This window comes from Siphateles boraxobius, unplaced genomic scaffold, assembly GCF_051911475.1.
Source record: "Siphateles boraxobius isolate OS27281-9 unplaced genomic scaffold, OSU_SipBor_1 6, whole genome shotgun sequence".
In the NCBI taxonomy this organism is placed as follows: domain Eukaryota; kingdom Metazoa; phylum Chordata; class Actinopteri; order Cypriniformes; family Leuciscidae; genus Siphateles; species Siphateles boraxobius.
Window position 1 is genome coordinate 13719407 of NW_027509186.1, and position 19556 is coordinate 13738962.

General features: G+C 45.6%; 2 protein-coding genes across 3 annotated transcripts in view; one reads left to right on the plus strand and one right to left on the minus strand.

Moving 5' to 3' along the window:
- The window catches only part of gal3st2 (galactose-3-O-sulfotransferase 2), a 67730-nt gene that overhangs the window by 35792 nt on the left and 12382 nt on the right, over window positions 1-19556 (minus strand). The gene's annotated exons all lie outside the window — the stretch shown is intronic.
- The window catches only part of kcnj13 (potassium inwardly rectifying channel subfamily J member 13), a 43139-nt gene that overhangs the window by 673 nt on the left and 22910 nt on the right, over window positions 1-19556 (plus strand). The window lies entirely within an intron of this gene.

The window sequence follows — 19556 nt, forward strand, 5'->3', positions numbered from 1 at the left end:
GTCATCTATGTTTTTTGTCTTAAAGGAATAGTTCACCCAAAACAAAAATTGTTATCATTTACTAGACATCAAATCATTACAATATGACTTTTCTTCTTCCATGGAGCAAAAAAGATGATTTTTTTTTAAAAATTTATGAGCAATGAGGAGTGGGTCTGACAAGATCCAAAATGACAAAAATAGCACCATAAAGACTGGATGCACTGTATAAAGACTGAAATGTATGTCTTCCTTTCTTTCAAATGTCTTAAATGTACAACAAAAAATATCGTTGATGTGATTTGACACCAAATAGCATAGCTCTTTAGTGATTTTTTATTTTTATTTCACTATATTCCTCACACAAAGCTATCATATGAGTCATGTGGCCTATTTTAGTAGAATTTATAATAATTTTACGGTGATTTTTGTCCGTGCTTTTGTGTCTTTTTCACATAGAAAATTAAAAGAAAATTAATTTGTTTTGTATTTCCAAGGTAGATTTTTAGGGTAAATGTCTATTCTCTTCTCCCTCTTTCCTGACTCTCATCACACAGACACACACACACACACACACACTCACCGAATACTTGAAATAATCATTTACCCATGAGCACACCAGACTCATTTGCACTCTGACACATTGAACTGTGTGCAGTGGAGAGTCACTCAGTTTTAATCAGACCAAATCTCTGGTTAAACTCGTAACTAAAGTCACAAAAACAAAACACATTTTTTCCATTCTAATTTATCTTGAAGTTCACATAAGTAAACCATGCACGACATGTGCTAAAGTTCATCAGTTCCAGTGCTTACAGTAACTGACAGCAAAGCAACCATATCAAACTTACACACACATTCTTGTACATCTATCTTTGTGAGTACATTCATTGACACAATGCAATCTCTAGCTCCCCTCCCTAACCCTACCCATCACAACTAAGGCTACGTTCAGACCGTCAGTCCAAATCAGTGTTTTCCGATTGAAATCCGATCAGATTTAGCAAGTGTGAACGGCAAAAAATCACTGAAGTGAGATTTTTACAAATCTGTTTTCGAGCGACAGACATTGATTTGGGAAACTTGCTGAAAGTCGCTGCAGAAACAAGGTTGTGTTGTTGCAAAGTGCCGGACGAGCAGAAAATTACAATATAGTGTAATAATAACCGGCGGAGACGACAGCACGGACTAAAGCCGGTTGTGCCGCTGCCTCAGACGACATAGTAGTCCAGTGCAGTGGCTACACATTGTCATGTTGTAAATAAGGAAACATCTGTTTTGCAAACCCCTCCATTTTGTGGTTGTTGTTGTGTTTGGCGTATACCTACCAATTGCCATAGAAACCAATACAGATTTGACAGAAAATACAGCTGCGATACACAGTTTGGACAATCAATAATTTTAGATCATATTCCAATCGGATACACAAAAAACTCGGATTTGGAGTGACAGTGTGAACATAGCCTAAATGCCTAACCCGAACCCTTACCTGAAACCTGATTATTACCTTATCCCTAAAATCAAGTCTTGACCCTTAAACACTTTACTAAATTCTCACTCTACTCTCTGTGTCTTCACTTCAATGGTCTTAATCTCAAACTGGTTCTCACAAAGATAGTTGTACCGAACACACACACACACACACACACACACACACACACACACACACACACACACACACACACACACACAAGCAAAGGTCCAGGTTAATCTTATATCCTGGAATCAGCTACTCATTGTTTTGCTATTGTTTCTCATGTGTCGAAGTAAGCATTCACAAGGTGAGGTGTCATTGAGGTATAGCTTAATAATTGCAGAGCCCGGTGAGATGTCAATCAAAGATATGACTGATGAAAGGGGGGAATCAAAGAAAATAAAGAACTACTAGAAAACCAATCCTGAAATACAAAGAAAATGATGTACTTAGTTAGATTTCAATCAAACTAGATATATTTAATTTTTAAAAATCAAATTCGTAAATGTTTAACCTAGACATCACAGCAACAGAAGTATCCTGTGATAAATATATGTCAAAAAAGCCCTGTTTGCTAATATGTATCATGATCCTGTGTAAAATCACATGTTATCGTGTATTTTGGTATAAAATAAAAAATACGAAAGAACATTTATATGCATGCTTATAAAAAGCAATATTTCACACTGACTCAGTCCAGTCTGTAAATTTGACCAGCGTCACACTGTCAACTGAAAGCCCATCATTCATAAACTAATGAAATCTAGTGAAGACAAGCATTAGCATACGTATTTGCATTAAAATAAATGATTATGATTAATAAAACAATATGGTTGAGTGGCAATGAGTCATTTTACATCAGTAAAGTGTTTGTGTAAGTGAATGGAATTAATACATATGAAGTTAATTAATTAACACATATAATCTGTGGAACACAATACATAAAGAGAGATTTGTTTTATCGCCCCGTGGCCAGGCGCGATCACATGAATAACATGCGCCGCAAACACGCACTAAGCTACAAGATGTACCTCACAGTCTACCATGATTCAACATGTGATGAATTTTCTCATGAAGTTTAGGTCATGACGTACAGGAAATATTCATGGCCTTGTCTAATCAAAAGTGTACTTCATGGAGAAGGACCCGAGGTTACAATGAATGAACTGATCCAGAATGAACTAGTGTCACCAGTATGTTCAGTTTAATTCAGTACAAGGACTTTTAGTTAGAATTTCATCAGTTCATGCCTTTGTTTGATTTCCGCCATTCTTTAGTTACCATGGTGACGTCATTATTGGTTTATTTGTTCAAGCTGTGTTCTATTAATCACCTTATTTAGTTCACTATGTAGTTGTAGCCATCTTCACTATTTGTCTGGTCATGATCACTTTTAGTTGGTGTTTGCTAATGCCTGTTCACCTGTTTTTGAGTATACCTGAAACTTTATTGAGAACTTGTTCTGTCTGCAAACACCCTGTGACAACTAGAACATTTAATTTAAGTGTGAAAAGTAGTAATAAGCATTTTGTCAATATAATATAATAAAGTTTAGAATTAAATGCACCCCTATTTCTCATAGACATTAACTGCGATGGAGCAAAATATGTATGTGTATGTATATATATATATAGTATATAAATGGTAATAAATAAAATATAAATAATGTTTATATACAGTATATATATATATATACAATTTTACCTCTTAATTTCTAGTTACTTAACTTCTAAAAAAATTTTTTAAATGTTTTGAAAGAAATGTTTATTTTTACCAAAGCTGCATTAATTTGATATTGTGAAAAATTATTACAGTTTATAGTTTTTTATATATTTTAAAATGTAATTTATTCCTGTGATGCAAAGCTTAATTTTCAGCATCATTACTCCAGTCTTCATTGTCACATGATCATTCAGAAATCATTCTAATATACTGATTTGCTCAAGAAACATTTATGATTATTATCAATGTTAAAAACAGTAGTGCTGCTCAATTTAATTTAATTGTTAGGGGAAACCATGATACGTTTTTTCATGATTCTTTAATGAAAAGAAAGCAAAACAACAATTATTTTGTATTATTATAAATGTCTTTACTTTCCATTCCATGCATCCTTGCAGATAAGATATATATATATATATATATATATATATATATATATATATATATATATATATATATATATATATATATATATATATATATATATATATATATATATATATATTATTGCAAAAGGCTCTCTACATTGAAAGTGTCATGTCATCTAAAATCACCAGAAACACCACTAATTTCCACCAAGTTTCGAAATCCCAATTGAGCCCCAGGGAGGGACCATGGTCAGGTCAGGCTATAAGATTTATTCTAGCAAGTCAATATGCTAGAATTTGAAAAGATTTAAATCAAACCAAGGTAATTTTCCTCATTTAAGAAAACATCCCGCGGTGGAACATTCCCTCTCCTCACCGGAGAACCCGGAGGGCAAGTTAACATTTGCTTACATTTCGTGTGCCTGCATACCATTTACAGACAGAGACTGAAACCCTATTCTTCGTCAGGTTCTCCAGCACACAATCTAATATAATTAATGAATGTGACATGATGATAAAACATTGTGCTACTGAAGTTCTTTTTTTTCTTTATTATAATTATTTCAGTGCTTTGTTTTTTAGTGTCAGACTAATTACTTGCAGTCGTCTGGTAAAGAGAGAGAGAGAGACAGCGAAAAAAAAGAGTGGATTAAACACACATTCCTGCTGTCCCTTCCACACACACACCCCACTGAGAAACATCACCAATTAAATCACCTGGCAGTTGAAATGGCAGATTTTTTTATTGAAATGTTAAATGAATAGTTCACCCGAAAATCTGTCATTATCATGCCTCATGTAGTTCCAAACCCATAAGGAGACTCTTTTTTTTTTCATTGAGCCAGCTGTCAAGGCCAAAAAAAGTGTAAAATAATAATAATAATAATAATTAAAGCTGCAAGCAGCATTTATCGGGGTTCAAGCATTTAAGGCCTTTAAGCACAAAATAATTTAAAGACATTAAGTTTTATTTAGCAAGCATGTAAACACTTAGAAAACCAAAAGTAACTTATAAAAGATCATATAAGAGATTCAGTCAAGAATCATTTTGTACAAACGTAAATAATGTATGTTGGATTGATGTTTATAAGGAACTTCATCCTGATAATGCATTGTCAGCATTTGAAAGATGATTGTATCCTTTGGTGGACAAACATGCACCTATTAAAAAGTGCAGTGAAGAATGTTACAGGACACCATGGATTGTTAATGAGTTGAAATTAATTATGTTTGAGAGAGATGTGGCAAAGGGTACAGCAAACAGAACTGGGAAAAAACAGGATTGGGGGGCGTCTATTGCAAATTAAGAAATCAAGTAACTAAAATTAATAGGGAAAAGAAAATAAAGTTTTACAAAATTAAAATAAATTAATGTAAAAATGATTGTAAAACATTGTGGAGTACACAATGAAATAATGGAAAGGAAATCAACTCAAATTACTTTAATTGATACAGGTGACTAATTTTTAACCTTTTAAACCATATGAAATTGAAAATAATTTGTATGATTTTTTCATAAAGTTGATAAATTAAGAGAAAAAATGTAGTTTGTTCAGTTTGTCACATCTTTAATATCATGAGATTTTCCCTTTAGCTTGGTAAAATGCAAAGGTTAAATGCAGAAAAATGCAGCACTGGGTTTTAATGGTCAATAAGTTTGCTACCAGTTAGCAAAGTATAGAAAAGTATAGTTTATGAACAAATTAAATTATTCTTTAAGGAGAATAATTTGGTTTCTAATTTTCAGCATTTATATTAAGAGAGCACAGATTGATCAAAATAACTTAGGAGCAGTATTGTTAGATTTTGATTTACTGAATCATATATTATTGATGGATAAACTGAAAAGTTACAAGTTTACTTCTCATACTATGTGTGCGAATACACTGCAGACTTACTCTCGCTCTTATCCAGGGTAAATTATCAACACTTTCATCCCTTACATCTGTTTTATTTAACTAAATACAGTCAGTTAACAGACAGTCATGTATGCAGATGATAAAACATTATACAGCATTTACCTGCCACATCAATTAAGCAGTGGTCTACTGCTTTGGATTTGGAATTGCGTAACTTCTGACACAAAATAAGACAAATACTGAAACTTGAGTCTTATATCTTTTTAATGATGTTTGCCTGATTATTTTTGTGATTCGTTTAACATTTATGACCTAAAAAAACTGTCAAATGGAAAATGTTTTTTTAGTTTAGCAACTTACATCTTATCTCGCACTTGACCGACCGTAAACTGAAGCGCGCCGAGTCGCTCCTTTACTGTCTATGAGTCGCTCTGCAAAAATTCGCGCTGCGAACATAAAGCCCGCTACTTTGATTTGATTGGTCATCTCAAATATTCTGACATTGACGAGCAGTGACAGACCAATGAGGCTCAGATGAACACTAGGAGTGTAAATATTAATCGATTTGTATCGATGCATCGATCATACAGCCAACGATTAGATGCATCGATGCGTCCGCAAGAGTATCGATTAATGTGTTTGTTTTGCCGCCTGTCTATTTTCAGCATCCGCTCATATGCATACAAACGATTGTTGCTATGCACTGGGCTAACGTTAGTTAGTCACCGAACTGAACTGCCAGTGTGAAAACACCCTCAGTCACTTAGGCCGTGTGTCCACCAAAGCGTTTTTTCACGCAGCTGGCGTAAAATTCCAATTGTTTTCAATGGGAGCGCCGCGTTTTTTAAACGCCATGAGCGTAACGAGGCGCTGAGCGAGTATTTAACGCTCAGGCGCTGAGCGCCCGGCGTTTTTTACTGGTCGCCGAGAGTTGAAAAATGTTCAACTTTGGGTAAAACGCTGCGCTCATCACTGTCACTTTTTACAGAGCCGTCCAATCACAGTGGAGGAGGGGCGGGACAAATACCACACCGACCAACTGTCACAACATTCTTTCTGTACAACGACGTCAACCAGCAGAGCTAACCGAACAAAATGGATGAAAATTTAATTTTTAGTATGAAACAAAATTATCTGCGAAATCAGTTAAAAGTAATGTAGTAAAGGTTCAGTGTTGGTGTGATGGAAGAAGACAGGGGTCGGCGTGACTGGGACTCGTACACTTTTATTTAGTTAAGAAGAAATGCGCTGTGCGCGCTCTAACATAAATCAGGTTCACGTTCAAAATATCACTCTTTCCACTATATCCAATATCACTCTTTCCAACATCAAACATCACTCTTCAGCGTCCAGCTCACGTCTCGTGCACGAGTCCCCAGTCCTTCTCTCTCCCGCTCTCTTGCAGCAGCCAGCTTTTATGCGATCTCCCCACGCCAATTACTGCAATCAGAGACAGGTGTTCGTCATTTTGCACTTGACCTACTTACTCACCGCTCGGCTCCGTCGTTGCTCTCGCGCTACAGACTTCGCTGAACCACGCCCCCCTCGCCACATACCCCCACCGCCCGACTCAGGCCGGGGAGCCGTCCGGCCTGCAGCCTCCCCCCTCTCCCCCCTCCTCCTGGAGAGGAAGTCAGCCACAACCATCTGTGCACCCGGCCTGTGGATCACCTTGAACTTAAAAGGCTGTAAGGCCAGATACCAACGGGTGATCCGCGCGTTGGTATCCTTCATGCGGTGGAGCCACTGCAGGGGAGCGTGGTCCGAACAGAGGGTGAACTCTCGACCCAGGAGGTAGTAGCGGAGGGTGAGAACGGCCCACTTGATGGCTAAAGCTTCCTTTTCAATGGTGCTGTACATAGTCTCTCTCTTCGAGAGCTTCCGACTAATGTACAGCACCGGCCGTTCTTCGCCCTCTATCTCCTGGGACAAGACTGCGCCCAGCCCCCTGTCCGACGCGTCAGTCTGTAGGGAAAAAGGGAGAGAAAAGTTAGGAGCCTGTAGGAGCGGTCCGCCACATAGAGCAGCCTTTATCTGGGTAAAGGCCTGCTGACACCGCTCCGTCCACTGGACAGTATCTGGTGCTTCCTTTTTAGTCAGATCAGTCAGCGGGCTAGCCAGGTCCGAATAATTAGGCACAAACCTCCTGTAATATCCAGCTAGCCCCAGGAACTGTCTAACCTCCTTTTTGGTCTTAGGTCTTGGACAGGTCGCAACTGCTGCGGTTTTATCAATTTGGGGACGCACCTGTCCATGACCCAAGTGGAAGCCCAGATACCTAACTTCCACGCGCCCAATTGCACACTTCTTTGGGTTGGCGGTGAGCCCCGCCCCTCGCAGCGTCCTGAGGACAGCTCGCAAATGCTGCATATGCCGCTGCCAGTCGTTACTATAGATGATAATGTCATCCAAGTAAGCAGCAGCATATGCAGTATGCGGCCGGAGAATTCTGTCCATCAGGCGCTGGAAGGTCGCGGGAGCCCCGAACAAGCCGAAAGGAAGAGTAACAAATTGGTGTAATCCAAACGGCGTCGTGAAAGCAGTTTTTTCTTTAGATATTGGAGATAAGGGGATCTGCCAATACCCTTTTGTCAAATCCAGTGTCGAATAAAAACGAGCGGTACCGAGCCGATCAAGCAATTCGTCAACCCGCGGCATTGGATACGCATCGAATTTCGACACAGCATTCACCTTGCGATAATCCACACAGAACCGGACGGAGCCGTCGGTTTTAGGCACTAAAACTATCGGGCTTGCCCAGTCACTGTTGGATTCTTCTATTACCCCCATGTCCAGCATAGCTTCTAATTCATCCTGAACTACTTTCTTTTTATGTTCAGGTAAACGATACGGCCGGCTGCGTACTATTACGCCCGGTTCGGTCTCAACGTGGTGCTGAATGAGATTTGTCCGACCAGGTAGGGGCGAAAACACATCAGCAAACTCTGCTTGTAAATTACGTATGTCAGTGATCTGGGACGGTGAGAGGTGGTCTCCGCCAAATGCCAGAGCGAGAGATTGGGATTTTGAGCTCGCTTCTGGACCGAGATCCTCCTCCCCACTTACCACCGTCGCCAGCATCACTGACTCCGCCTCATTCCATTTTTTAAGGAGGTTAAGGTGGTAAATTTGATGTGCCCCGTCCCTATCTGATCGGACAACCTCATAGTCGAGGTCCCCGACTCGCCGTGTGACCACAAACGGCCCTTGCCACTTCGCGAGTAATTTAGAGCTGGATGTGGGAAGCAATACAAGGACTTTATCTCCCGGTGCAAATTTGCGTAGTCTAGTCCCCCTGTTGTACAGCCGACTTTGCTTGTCCTGAGCCTGTAACAAATTCTCCATAGAGAGCCGCCCCAAAGTGTGGAGTTTTGTTCTCAGGTCCAAGACATACTGAATTTCGTTTTTGCTATTCGAAGGTCCGTCCTCCCAAGCTTCTCTAAGCACGTCCAGCACCCCGCGGGGCTGACGCCCATAGAGAAGCTCGAAGGGGGAAAACCCCGTGGAGGCTTGGGGGACCTCGCGTACAGCGAACAAGAGGGGTTCTAGCCACTTATCCCAATTTTTGGCGTCTTCCCGTACGAACTTACGAATCATGGATTTTAACGTGCGGTTAAAACGTTCCACCAAGCCGTCTGTTTGTGGGTGATAGACGCTGGTGCGAATCGATTTAATGCCCAATAATTCGTACAGTTCGCGAATAGTGCGTGACATAAACGCCGTGCCTTGATCGGTGAGAATCTCTTTCGGGATTCCTACCCGGGAGATTAATTGAAACAGTGCGCTCGCCACGCTTTTAGCGGAAATATTGCGAAGCGGCACTGCTTCTGGGTATCGCGTTGCATAATCCACCAGGACTAATGCAAAGCGATGCCCCCGTGCAGATCGTTCTAATGGCCCGATGAGGTCCATTCCAATTCTTTCGAAGGGGACCTCCATTAAGGGAAGAGGGCACAAAGGTGCTTTTGGGTTGGCCGGTGGATTCACCAACTGACATTCACGACAAGACGCGCACCACTTGCGCACGTTCTCGTGAATGCCCGGCCAGAAAAATCGGGTCATTAAACGATTTAGTGTAGCTGCCTGCCCTAAATGACCAGCCATCGGATTACAGTGAGCCGCCTGGAAAAGCATTTCCCGACGGCTCTTTGGAACTAATAACTGAGTTGTATCTTGCTTTGACTGGGTGTCTTGGGTCACCCGATACAACTTATCTTTTATGATAGCAAAATAAGGATATGAGGGCGGTCGGTCGGGGTGGAGGGGCTGCCCGTCGATCGTACGGACCTGGTCAAACGCATTTTTAAGCGTCTCATCTCGGGACTGTTCCAGAGGAAAGTCATCACGCTCTGAAAGAATCCTTCTTTCAACCGCGTTCCGAACCTCTGGGACAGATACCGAGGGCCCCGGCACAGCCTCTCCAACCTGAGCGACCGCTCCCCTCTCCTGCTTCCTTTTTGTCCCAGAAGCACCCGCACACAAATAACCCAATAGTGTTTTAAACCCCGGCCAATTGGTCCCCAAAATTAACGGGTGCCGGAGGTGTTGGCTAACGGCCACCTCCACACTATGCTTTTGGCCCCGAAATTGGATAATGACTGGCATTAAAGGGTAATCCATCACCTCCCCGTGCACACACCGAACCCTAACCGTGCGGCTCTTATCCAATGCCTCTGGTTGTATCAGATTTTGATGGATGGAGGTTTGGTTACAGCCTGAATCCACCAAAGCCTGATAGGTACCCCCCTTAATACTCACAGGTATTTGGTACAACCCAGCTTGATCGGGGGCAGCCTGCGGTGTGTCAGGGACCCTGACCAGTGTCCCCACCTCCATTACGGGGCACCGATCGATAAAATGTCCAGGGTCCCCGCAACGCCAACAGGCCGGCCCAGTCCTTCCCGCCGCCCCAATGGCGGGAAGTGGGTCAAGCGATTGGCGTGGGGAGAGCGGGGGTGCAGGAGGCGCAGTGGCAGAGGCTGTTCCCCTGGACGGCGTTCTGGGTGCGGGAACAGGCTCAGCCGTAGGTCCGGTCCTCCAGCGGGGCGCTGGCCTGGGCAGGAATCCTCCACGGGACCTGGGTAGAGGGACAGGGCGAGAAGAGAGAGAGAGAGAGAGAGAAGCTGCTGGGAGGGGTTCGCCGACCCCTGGGCACGCCACCATCTGGTCCTCCGCCAACTGGATGGCCTGGTTCAGCGACGTCGGGCGGTGGCACTGGACCCACTGCGCGGTCTTCCGGGGGAGCCGCGCGACGAATTGCTCCAGTACCACGTGGTCTATAATTCCCTCGACGTCGCGTCCGTCGGCCATCAACCACTTGCGGCACGCGTCCCGGAGCTGCTGCGCAAAGGCGAAGGGTCGGCCGGATTCCCCGAGCTCCAGTGACCGGAACCGCTGTCTGCTCTGCTCCGGGGTCCGGCCAACCCGCTGCAGAATGGCGCGCTTGAGGTCTTCATAGACCAGGAGGTTCTGGACTGGCAGCTGTTGTGCGGCGATCTGGGCTTCTCCGGCCAGCAGCGGGATCAGCCGCATCGGCCAGTCCGTGGACGGCCAGCCCCAGGCCTCGGCCGACCTCTCGAACAGCTCGAGGAAGGCTTCGGGATCGTCTCCTGGACCCATTTTGTGGAGGTGCATGGGCTGGGCCGAGGCTGGAGCTGGCGATGATGGTGTGGCCCGAACCTCCTGGTCCATCCAGCTCCGGAACTGCTCACGGTCCTCCTGCTGGGCCCGGAGGAGTGTCTCGAACCGACGCTCCTGGTGCTCCTCCATGGCCAGCAGGGCCCGATGTTGTTGCTGGTGGAGTCCCGCGAGCGCGTGGATGATGTCCGCAAGTGGGGACGGGGGCTGTGTGGCGGCGGCCTCTTCTTCCATCCCGGGTTTCGGCACCAGTGTAGTAAAGGTTCAGTGTTGGTGTGATGGAAGAAGACAGGGGTCGGCGTGACTGGGACTCGTACACTTTTATTTAGTTAAGAAGAAATGCGCTGTGCGCGCTCTAACATAAATCAGGTTCACGTTCAAAATATCACTCTTTCCACTATATCCAATATCACTCTTTCCAACATCAAACATCACTCTTCAGCGTCCAGCTCACGTCTCGTGCACGAGTCCCCAGTCCTTCTCTCTCCCGCTCTCTTGCAGCAGCCAGCTTTTATGCGATCTCCCCACGCCAATTACTGCAATCAGAGACAGGTGTTCGTCATTTTGCACTTGACCTACTTACTCACCGCTCGGCTCCGTCGTTGCTCTCGCGCTACAGACTTCGCTGAACCACGCCCCCCTCGCCACAAGTAAACTGTGCTGCGGATATTCTGTATCATAGCAACGAATCGTCTCAACTGAAAAAACACAGCTAGGCGTTTTCAGCAGAGCGTCCAGCGTTTTCAGCCGGCTAAAAACGCTTTGGTGGACACACAGCCTTAGTCGGTGAATTCCTAGCTAGGAATTACTAGTGTAAACAAACAGGCACTAACGTGTACAAAAGGCTACTTCAACAGCTTACTTGAAAAGTCTAGGGTGCTTTCACACCAACTCGGAACGGAACGGGCACGGTTCGCATGAAAAATCGGTAATAATGTGAACGCTGTCTGTCATGCAGACTAGGGATGTACCGATATCAAAATCACACGGTACGATACAATTTCGATATTGACCTCACGGTACGATATTTATTGCGATATTGTGGAAAACCTCACGGTATTGTTAAATAGCTCACGATAGTGTTTGTGATGATAATTGCGAAAAAATACTGACATTTATTTTGCTATTTATTGTTGTATTTATGGATCATGAAAACAAAACGTCTCGGTTACGTATGTAACCCTAGTTCCCTGATAGGGAACGAGACGCTGCGTCAAACGCTGCGGGAACGCCCCTGCGTTGTGCGTCATGAAGCACGTATGGAATCAGCCCAATGGAGAGATGAAACGTCATAGGCGGGTGACGTCATCGACCAGGAAACTATAAAGCACCCCAAAAACACAAGCGCATTAGCTTCTGATAGGCTTGAAGGAAGCGCTAACGGGAGTGCCGGGAGTATGGCGGAGCGACGCAGCGTCTCGTTCCCTATCAGGGAACTAGGGTTACATACGTAACCGAGACGTTCCCTTTCAAGGGAACTTCGAGCTGCGTCAAACGCTGCGGGAACGCGAATACCCACGTCGCCATAGGACCAAATGACCGTCATGTGAGACTAGCGCACAGAGGACGAGAGCACCTGTGCCCCAGGGGTAGAGCTTAAGTCTAGGTCATAGAACTTAATAAAAGTATGCGGTGAAGACCATCCAGCCGCATCACAAACATCACTCAGGGAAACCCCCGACAAAAGAGCTTTAGAAGCAGCCATACTCCTGGTAGAGTGAGCTCGGACAACCAAAGGTGAAGGCTGGCCAGCCGACTCATAAGCAAGTGAGATAGCCTCAACCACCCACTTGCTCATTCTCTGTTTAGACGCCGGACACCCCTTCCTGGGTGGCCCGAAACATACAAAAAGTTGTTCTGATTTCCTCCACAGGGCAGCTCTGTGGACATAAGCGTCTAATGCCCTAACAGGGCAGAGTGAATTAAGTTTCTCCTGGTCCGATGACATAAATGGAGGAGGACAGAAAGCCTGCAGAACCGTAGGTCTAACAATATTAGTAGGAACCTTAGGAACGTAACCTGGTCTAGGATGCAGAAAAGCTTTAACCATGCCAGGTGCAAATTCCAGGCACGAGGGTGAAACCGACAGAGCCTGCAAATCTCCGATTCTTTTTAGTGAAGAGATAGCAAGCAAAAAGATAGTCTTAAAAGTGAGAAACTTCTCGGGAACTTCTTCGATAGGTTCAAAAGGAGCTAGGGAAAGACCTTCTAATACAATGGCCAGATCCCAAGTCGGCACCCTCGTACGAACTGCTGGCCTCAGCCTCAAAGTGCCACGGAGGAAACGAGTTATAAGCGGGTGTCTCCCAAGAGAAACTCCACTGAAAGGGACGTGGTAAGCAGCTAGTGCCGCCACATACACCTTTAGTGTGGAGGGGGATAACCCTGTGGAGAAGCGCTCCTGCAGGAATTCCAGCACTGCACCCACTGGGCAGTTAACTGGGTCCTGCAGGTGTTCTCCACACCAAGAAGTGAAAAGTTTCCACTTCAAGGCATAAAGCTTCCTCGTGGCTGGAGCTCTGGAGTTAAGAATGGTCTCAACAACCTCGGTTGAGAGACCGGAGTCTATGAGCTGGGCCCCCTCAGAGGCCAAGCCCACAGTTTCCACAATTCTGGGCGGGGGTGAAGTATCGTGCCCCCCGCCTGGGAGAGTAGATCCCTCCTGACCGGGAGCTCCAAAGGAGAACCGTCCAGGAGAGAAATCAGGTCCGCAAACCATACTCGGGCCGGCCAGAACGGGGCTACTAGTAGTAGACTGACCCCGTCCCGGCGGACCCTCTCCAGAACTCCTGGTAACAGAGCAATCGGGGGAAAGGCGTACAGACGTGACCTCGGCCACGGCTGCACCATAGCATCCAACCCCAGGGGGGCTGGAAGAGTGATGGAGAACCACCGATGACAATGAGTGGTCTCCTTGGAAGCGAATAGGTCCACCTTGGCGCGACCGAAACTCAACCAGAGGAGCTCCACCACCTCGGGGTGGAGTCTCCATTCCCCTGGCCTCGGCCCCTGCCTCGACAGGGAGTCTGCTACCACATTCAAATACCCAGGGAGATACATTGCTCTCAGAGATAGTAGCTTCCCTTGGGACCACAGGAGGATCTGACGGGCCAACTTGTAAAGCCGGCGAGACCGCAGGCCCCCCTGATGATTTATATAAGAGACCACCGACGTGTTGTCTGATTGAACTAACACATGATGGCCTCTCAGGTCTGTTAGGAAGTGTTTCAGAGCCTGAAACACAGCCAACATCTCTAGACAATTTATGTGCCACGAAAGATGATGATCCTGCCACAGACCTTGGGCTGGGCGACCACTCATGACCGCCCCCCACCCTGTGAGGGAAGCATCCGTCGTTAGCGTTATGCGACGACAAAGAGCCCCCAGCACAGGACCTTTGGATAGGAACCAAGTTTCTCTCCACATGACCAGAGCACGAAGGCAGCGCCGCGTGACTTTGAACGTGCGGAGCGGATTTCCCCTCGGGGAGAATCCCTTGGTCCTGAGCCACCACTGTAGCGGTCTCATGTACAACAGGCCGCAAGGTATAACGTTGGACGCTGCTGCCATCAGACCCAACAGTCTCTGAAACTGCTTGACAGTGAGTAGCTGGCCTAGCTTCACTTGTTTCACAGCTGAGAGAATCGAAGCGATGCGGGTCGGAGAGAGTCGCGCCCGCATCGATACCGAATCCCAAACGACACCCAGAAAAGTGGTCTTCTGGGAAGGAGATAATACACTTTTCTTTGCGTTCAGCCTCAACCCCAACTTTCTGATATGAGCGAGGACGACATCTCGATGCCGAACCGCCATCTGCTCGGTCTGAGCTAAAATCAACCAATCGTCGATGTAATTGAGAATACGAATGCCCTGAAGCCTCAGAGGCACTAGTGCTGCATCCATGCATTTCGTGAAAGTGCGGGGAGATAAAGCTAGGCCAAACGGAAGAACCCTGTACTGGTACGCCTCGCCCCCGAAGGCGAACCTCAGGAACTTCCTGTGTTGTGGAAGGATGGACACATGGAAGTATGCGTCCTTCAGATCTATCGTGACAAACCAGTCCTCGGACCTGATTTGAGACACGATCTGCTTGATAGTGAGCATCTTGAATTTTAGCTTCCCTACCGAGCGATTCAATATGCGCAGGTCTAAAATTGGACGCAACCCCCCATCCTTCTTTGGAACGATGAAATATCGGCTGTAATAACCTGACTCCAAACTGGGAGGAGGAACCCGTTCTATAGCCTCTTTTTGAAGGAGCGTTTTCACCTCTTGTTCCAATACCAGAGCCTGCTCGGGGCCCACCACTGTGTGCAGAACCCCTCTGAATTTTGGTGGACGACACCTGAACTGGATAGCATAACCCTTTTCTACTGTCTGCAGGACCCAATGAGATATTTTTGGAAGGCTTTTCCACTCTGCCAGAAATTCTACTAAGGGTACCAGCCTCTCGAGACTGGCCTCTGGTGTAACTTGAGCAGCAGACGCAGCACCCTGTAACGGCGCACCGGCAGGGAACAACTGGTCTGACCGCTCTGAGACCCTCCTCAGAGGGAGCGAGCGTCCCTCGGGAAAGCACTCGCTGGGATCGTCTGTGCCCCGGCATAAAGGCGGGGTTGGCAGAACGAGCCCCTGAGGGCACCGAGGAGGAATGGGCACCGTAAAAAGAGGTGAACACCTTTCCGCCTCGGTGGGGACCACCCTCAGCATCCTGAACGGCTTGGCGTCAGGACTTCTTCTTAGCCGAAGCCTTCTTAGCCAATATAACTGTCCTCAGATCAGTTCTACTGGGAGAAGGCTTCGGCTGAGAGTGTCGCGGCTGAGCCCACTGTCCAGCAGGGGGAGCACGAGACGCGACACTCTGCCTCTGCTGCGCTCTATGTGATGAGCTCGAAGACGGCCGGGGCTGCTCCCGCCCAGCAGCCCCAGGGACATGAACTTTAAGGGGAAGAAACTTTTTAAAAGCTGCAGTTTGTTTCTTTTCTTCTTGGAATTTATCGATAACTGAATTCACAGCATCACCAAACAACCCCATGGGAGAAAGAGGAGCATCTAAAAGAAAAGCTTTTTCTCTCTCTTTAATATTAGTCTGATTTAACCACAAATGTCTTTCTGCGGCCACCAGAGCTGCCATAGAACGACCCATTAATTTGGCCGATTCTCTGGTGGCACGCAGGGATAAATCAGCAGCCTGACGCAGTTCGCGAACTACGTCAGTACTGACCTCCTCACTCTCACTCATGTCCCTTAGCAGATCAGCCTGGTATGCCTGCAAGATTGACATAGTATGCAGACATGACGCAGCCTGACCTGCTGCCGAATATGCTTTACCCACCAAAGCCGAAGTGTTTCTTAAAGGCTTGGTGGGTAATGCCGGTGCCTTAAAAGATGATGCTGCTTCGGGGGAGAGATGGCTCGCAAGCGTCTCTTCCACACGAGGCAAAGCACCATAACCATGAGCCTTGGCTCCCATAATATTAGCGTATGTTGAAGTCTGGGGATTAAACACTCTATATGACACCGGTTTTCTCCATGATTTCGACACCTCGGTGTGGAGATCATGGAAAAACGGCAGGCACCGGCGTGGAGGCTGCACACGTGACGGCAAAAATCTCTCATCCAACTTTGATATAGAAACAGACTCCTGTCTAGTCACTGGCCATTCAATATTAAGTTTTTCAACAGCTCTTGTTAACACCTCCATAAGCTCATCACTCTCAGGAGTGTGGGGTGGCGAATCCTCCACATCTCCCTCAACACTAACAACATCAAGTTCCTCAGAACTGGATAGCTGCAGCATTGGTGCCTCAGCCCGAGCGGAAGAAACCGCAGCGCGTGCTTCCGAACCCGGGACTGAGGCACTGGATCTCACAGGTGAAGGGAGAGATAAGGCAGAGCCCGTCTCAAACCCCGCTGTGAGATCCATCTGCGATCCCCACGATAAGCGCCGCCGCTCTGCCTCGGCAGAAGCGGGACCCGAACCGCGGGGAGCGCGCACCGAACCGCTCTCCTCAAAGAGCGATCGGCGGGAGCGGAGCGTCCTTAACGGCAAACGCTCGCAATGCTCACAGTCTGCTCCCTCGAGAGCAAACTGGGCATGCTGAACTCCCAAACAAACAACACAAAGATCATGTGTATCCCCGCTCGTTAAATAACGCGAGCAGGGAGGAACACACTTTCTAAACTGCTGTTCGTCCGCCATAATCTCTCAATATATATATATATAGGGATAAATTGTTTGTGTGGTGCAGGGTATGTAAGACAGACAATATCACACAGGGACAGATTCACATGTAGCGCGACTGAAAGCACAGAAGCTAATGCGCTTGTGTTTTTGGGGTGCTTTATAGTTTCCTGGTCGATGACGTCACCCGCCTATGACGTTTCATCTCTCCATTGGGCTGATTCCATACGTGCTTCATGACGCACAACGCAGGGGCGTTCCCGCAGCGTTTGACGCAGCTCGAAGTTCCCTTGAAAGGGAACGCTGATCACATAGTGCTTTTAAAGTGCAAGTTGTAGTCAGTAACATCTATATTCTGTATAGTAATATTTGGTTGCATAACTGATTCTTCTGTGCAATGTTCAAGTTAAGAAGCAACTAGAACAATTGTAAACAATAGGGAATTCCCTTTAAGTGCAAACAAAGATCAAGTTAAGTAAGGTTTATGTGCAAGGCAAATAAAAGCAGCCTTTTAAAACTGGTATTTAGGAACAACTTAAACTTAAATAAAATAGTCAGTCAAAAAGCCTTTTAAAAAAACACTGACCTATCATTTAGCTTATGTTCACGTTTTACATCAGAAAGATCAAAATATCTACATTGCAAGGGAGAAGAAAAAAAACATTAATAAAATCCTTAAACAGTCTGGCAAAAAGCCTTCTGAAAAACACTGAACTATCCTTTAGCTAATGTTCAAGTTTTTCTTAAGAAAGATCAAAAGATCTACATTGCAAGGGAGAAGAAGAGACCTCTGGCATTTACAATATCCCCTGCTGTTGAAAATAGCCCTTTCACTGGGCACCGAGGTAGCGGGTTTACACATGTAGGTCTTTGCTAATGAAGACAGAATAGGATACCGCCCTGCATTGTCTCTCCACCACTTAAAGGGACACTTCACCCATTTGCATTAAGCTTTGTATTGTTAGAAACCCAGTCATATATTATAATGATCTTGGATTTTTCCTTTATTTTTCCCTGAGATGGGAGAAATAAGGATTTAAGTGTTTCACTTCCTGCTTATTATGACGTAAAAATCGTCATTTTGCGTCATAATAAGCAGGAAGTCACATTTCATTGAAAAGTGTAGAGACTACAAACACTAGTTCATTATTTATTCAGGGGGAGGGGCCCACTCACGCTACATACCTATTACAGATCAGTGGGTGGGACTTCACTTGCCGAAACTAGCAATATCCACCATCTTGTTTGGAAGCTAAGCTAACAAGCGCTGTGGAGCCAGATGGGAAGTTACGACAATGATGGAAGGAAATAAACATGATATGCAAGAAAAGATGATTTTGAAAGTCTTCTGCTCAAATCCGATGTTCGTGGCTATCTTTACGAGCCGCAATACAGCGAAGTGTCGGATTGCCGACACGAGCGGGTAGATCGACAGGACCAGTCCGCCTCAACTCGAGCCAGTGCGGGCTCCTCGTCCGTAACAGGCAGGTCTTCTGCATCTGCTTCCTTCATCAACCAAATCCGAAGACCTGCCTGTTGCGGACGAGGAGCCCGGACTGGCTTGAGTTGAGGCGGACTGGTCCTGTCGTTCTACCCGCTCGCGTCAGATAGCCAACACGAGCGGGTAGAACGACAGGACCAGTCCGCCTTAACTCGAGCCACTGCGGGGTCTCGCGTTCTACCCGCTCGTGTCGGCAATCCGACTGAAATATCCAGCTCCAGATTGCCAGTACTGCGGGCACCAGTAAGTTGAGGAAGCTCAGGAGGAACTATTGTTGTTACTATTGTATTGTTGAACTTTTATTGTTAACATAATTATTTTTGTTGATATTATTGAAATAAATGGTTCACATTTACGTTGTTTTCCTTAATGTTCTATTCCACGTGTATTTTAGATAAATTTTGACAACCAACATTCCATCAGTGGAACTAATGTTACTAACCTACTGTTACCTTACATGATAATAGATAACAAAAATGGTCATGCCTACATATTTTTATTCTTATTTTGCAAATCCAAATTGCATTACAATGTTCGGACTGAACATTCAACATAAATAGAAACAAGGAGTAATTCAATAATGATTTCGGCAACAAACTAGATTTTTTTTCTGTGAAATGGATTTCAAACTCTGGCGGCACCTAGCCTTGTAGACGGTAGAGTGCTTTCTCTGAATCTGATAGGCGGATACCTCCTCAGCGTTGTTCTAGATTAGTGGGAGTGGCTTGCGGAGCTGTGCAATGTGGTGCATTGTGGAAGTTGTGGTTTTCAGTACAAATGCGCCCTAAAGTTACTTTCTGTCTTTACTCGGTCAAGAAGGCACCAAATTCGA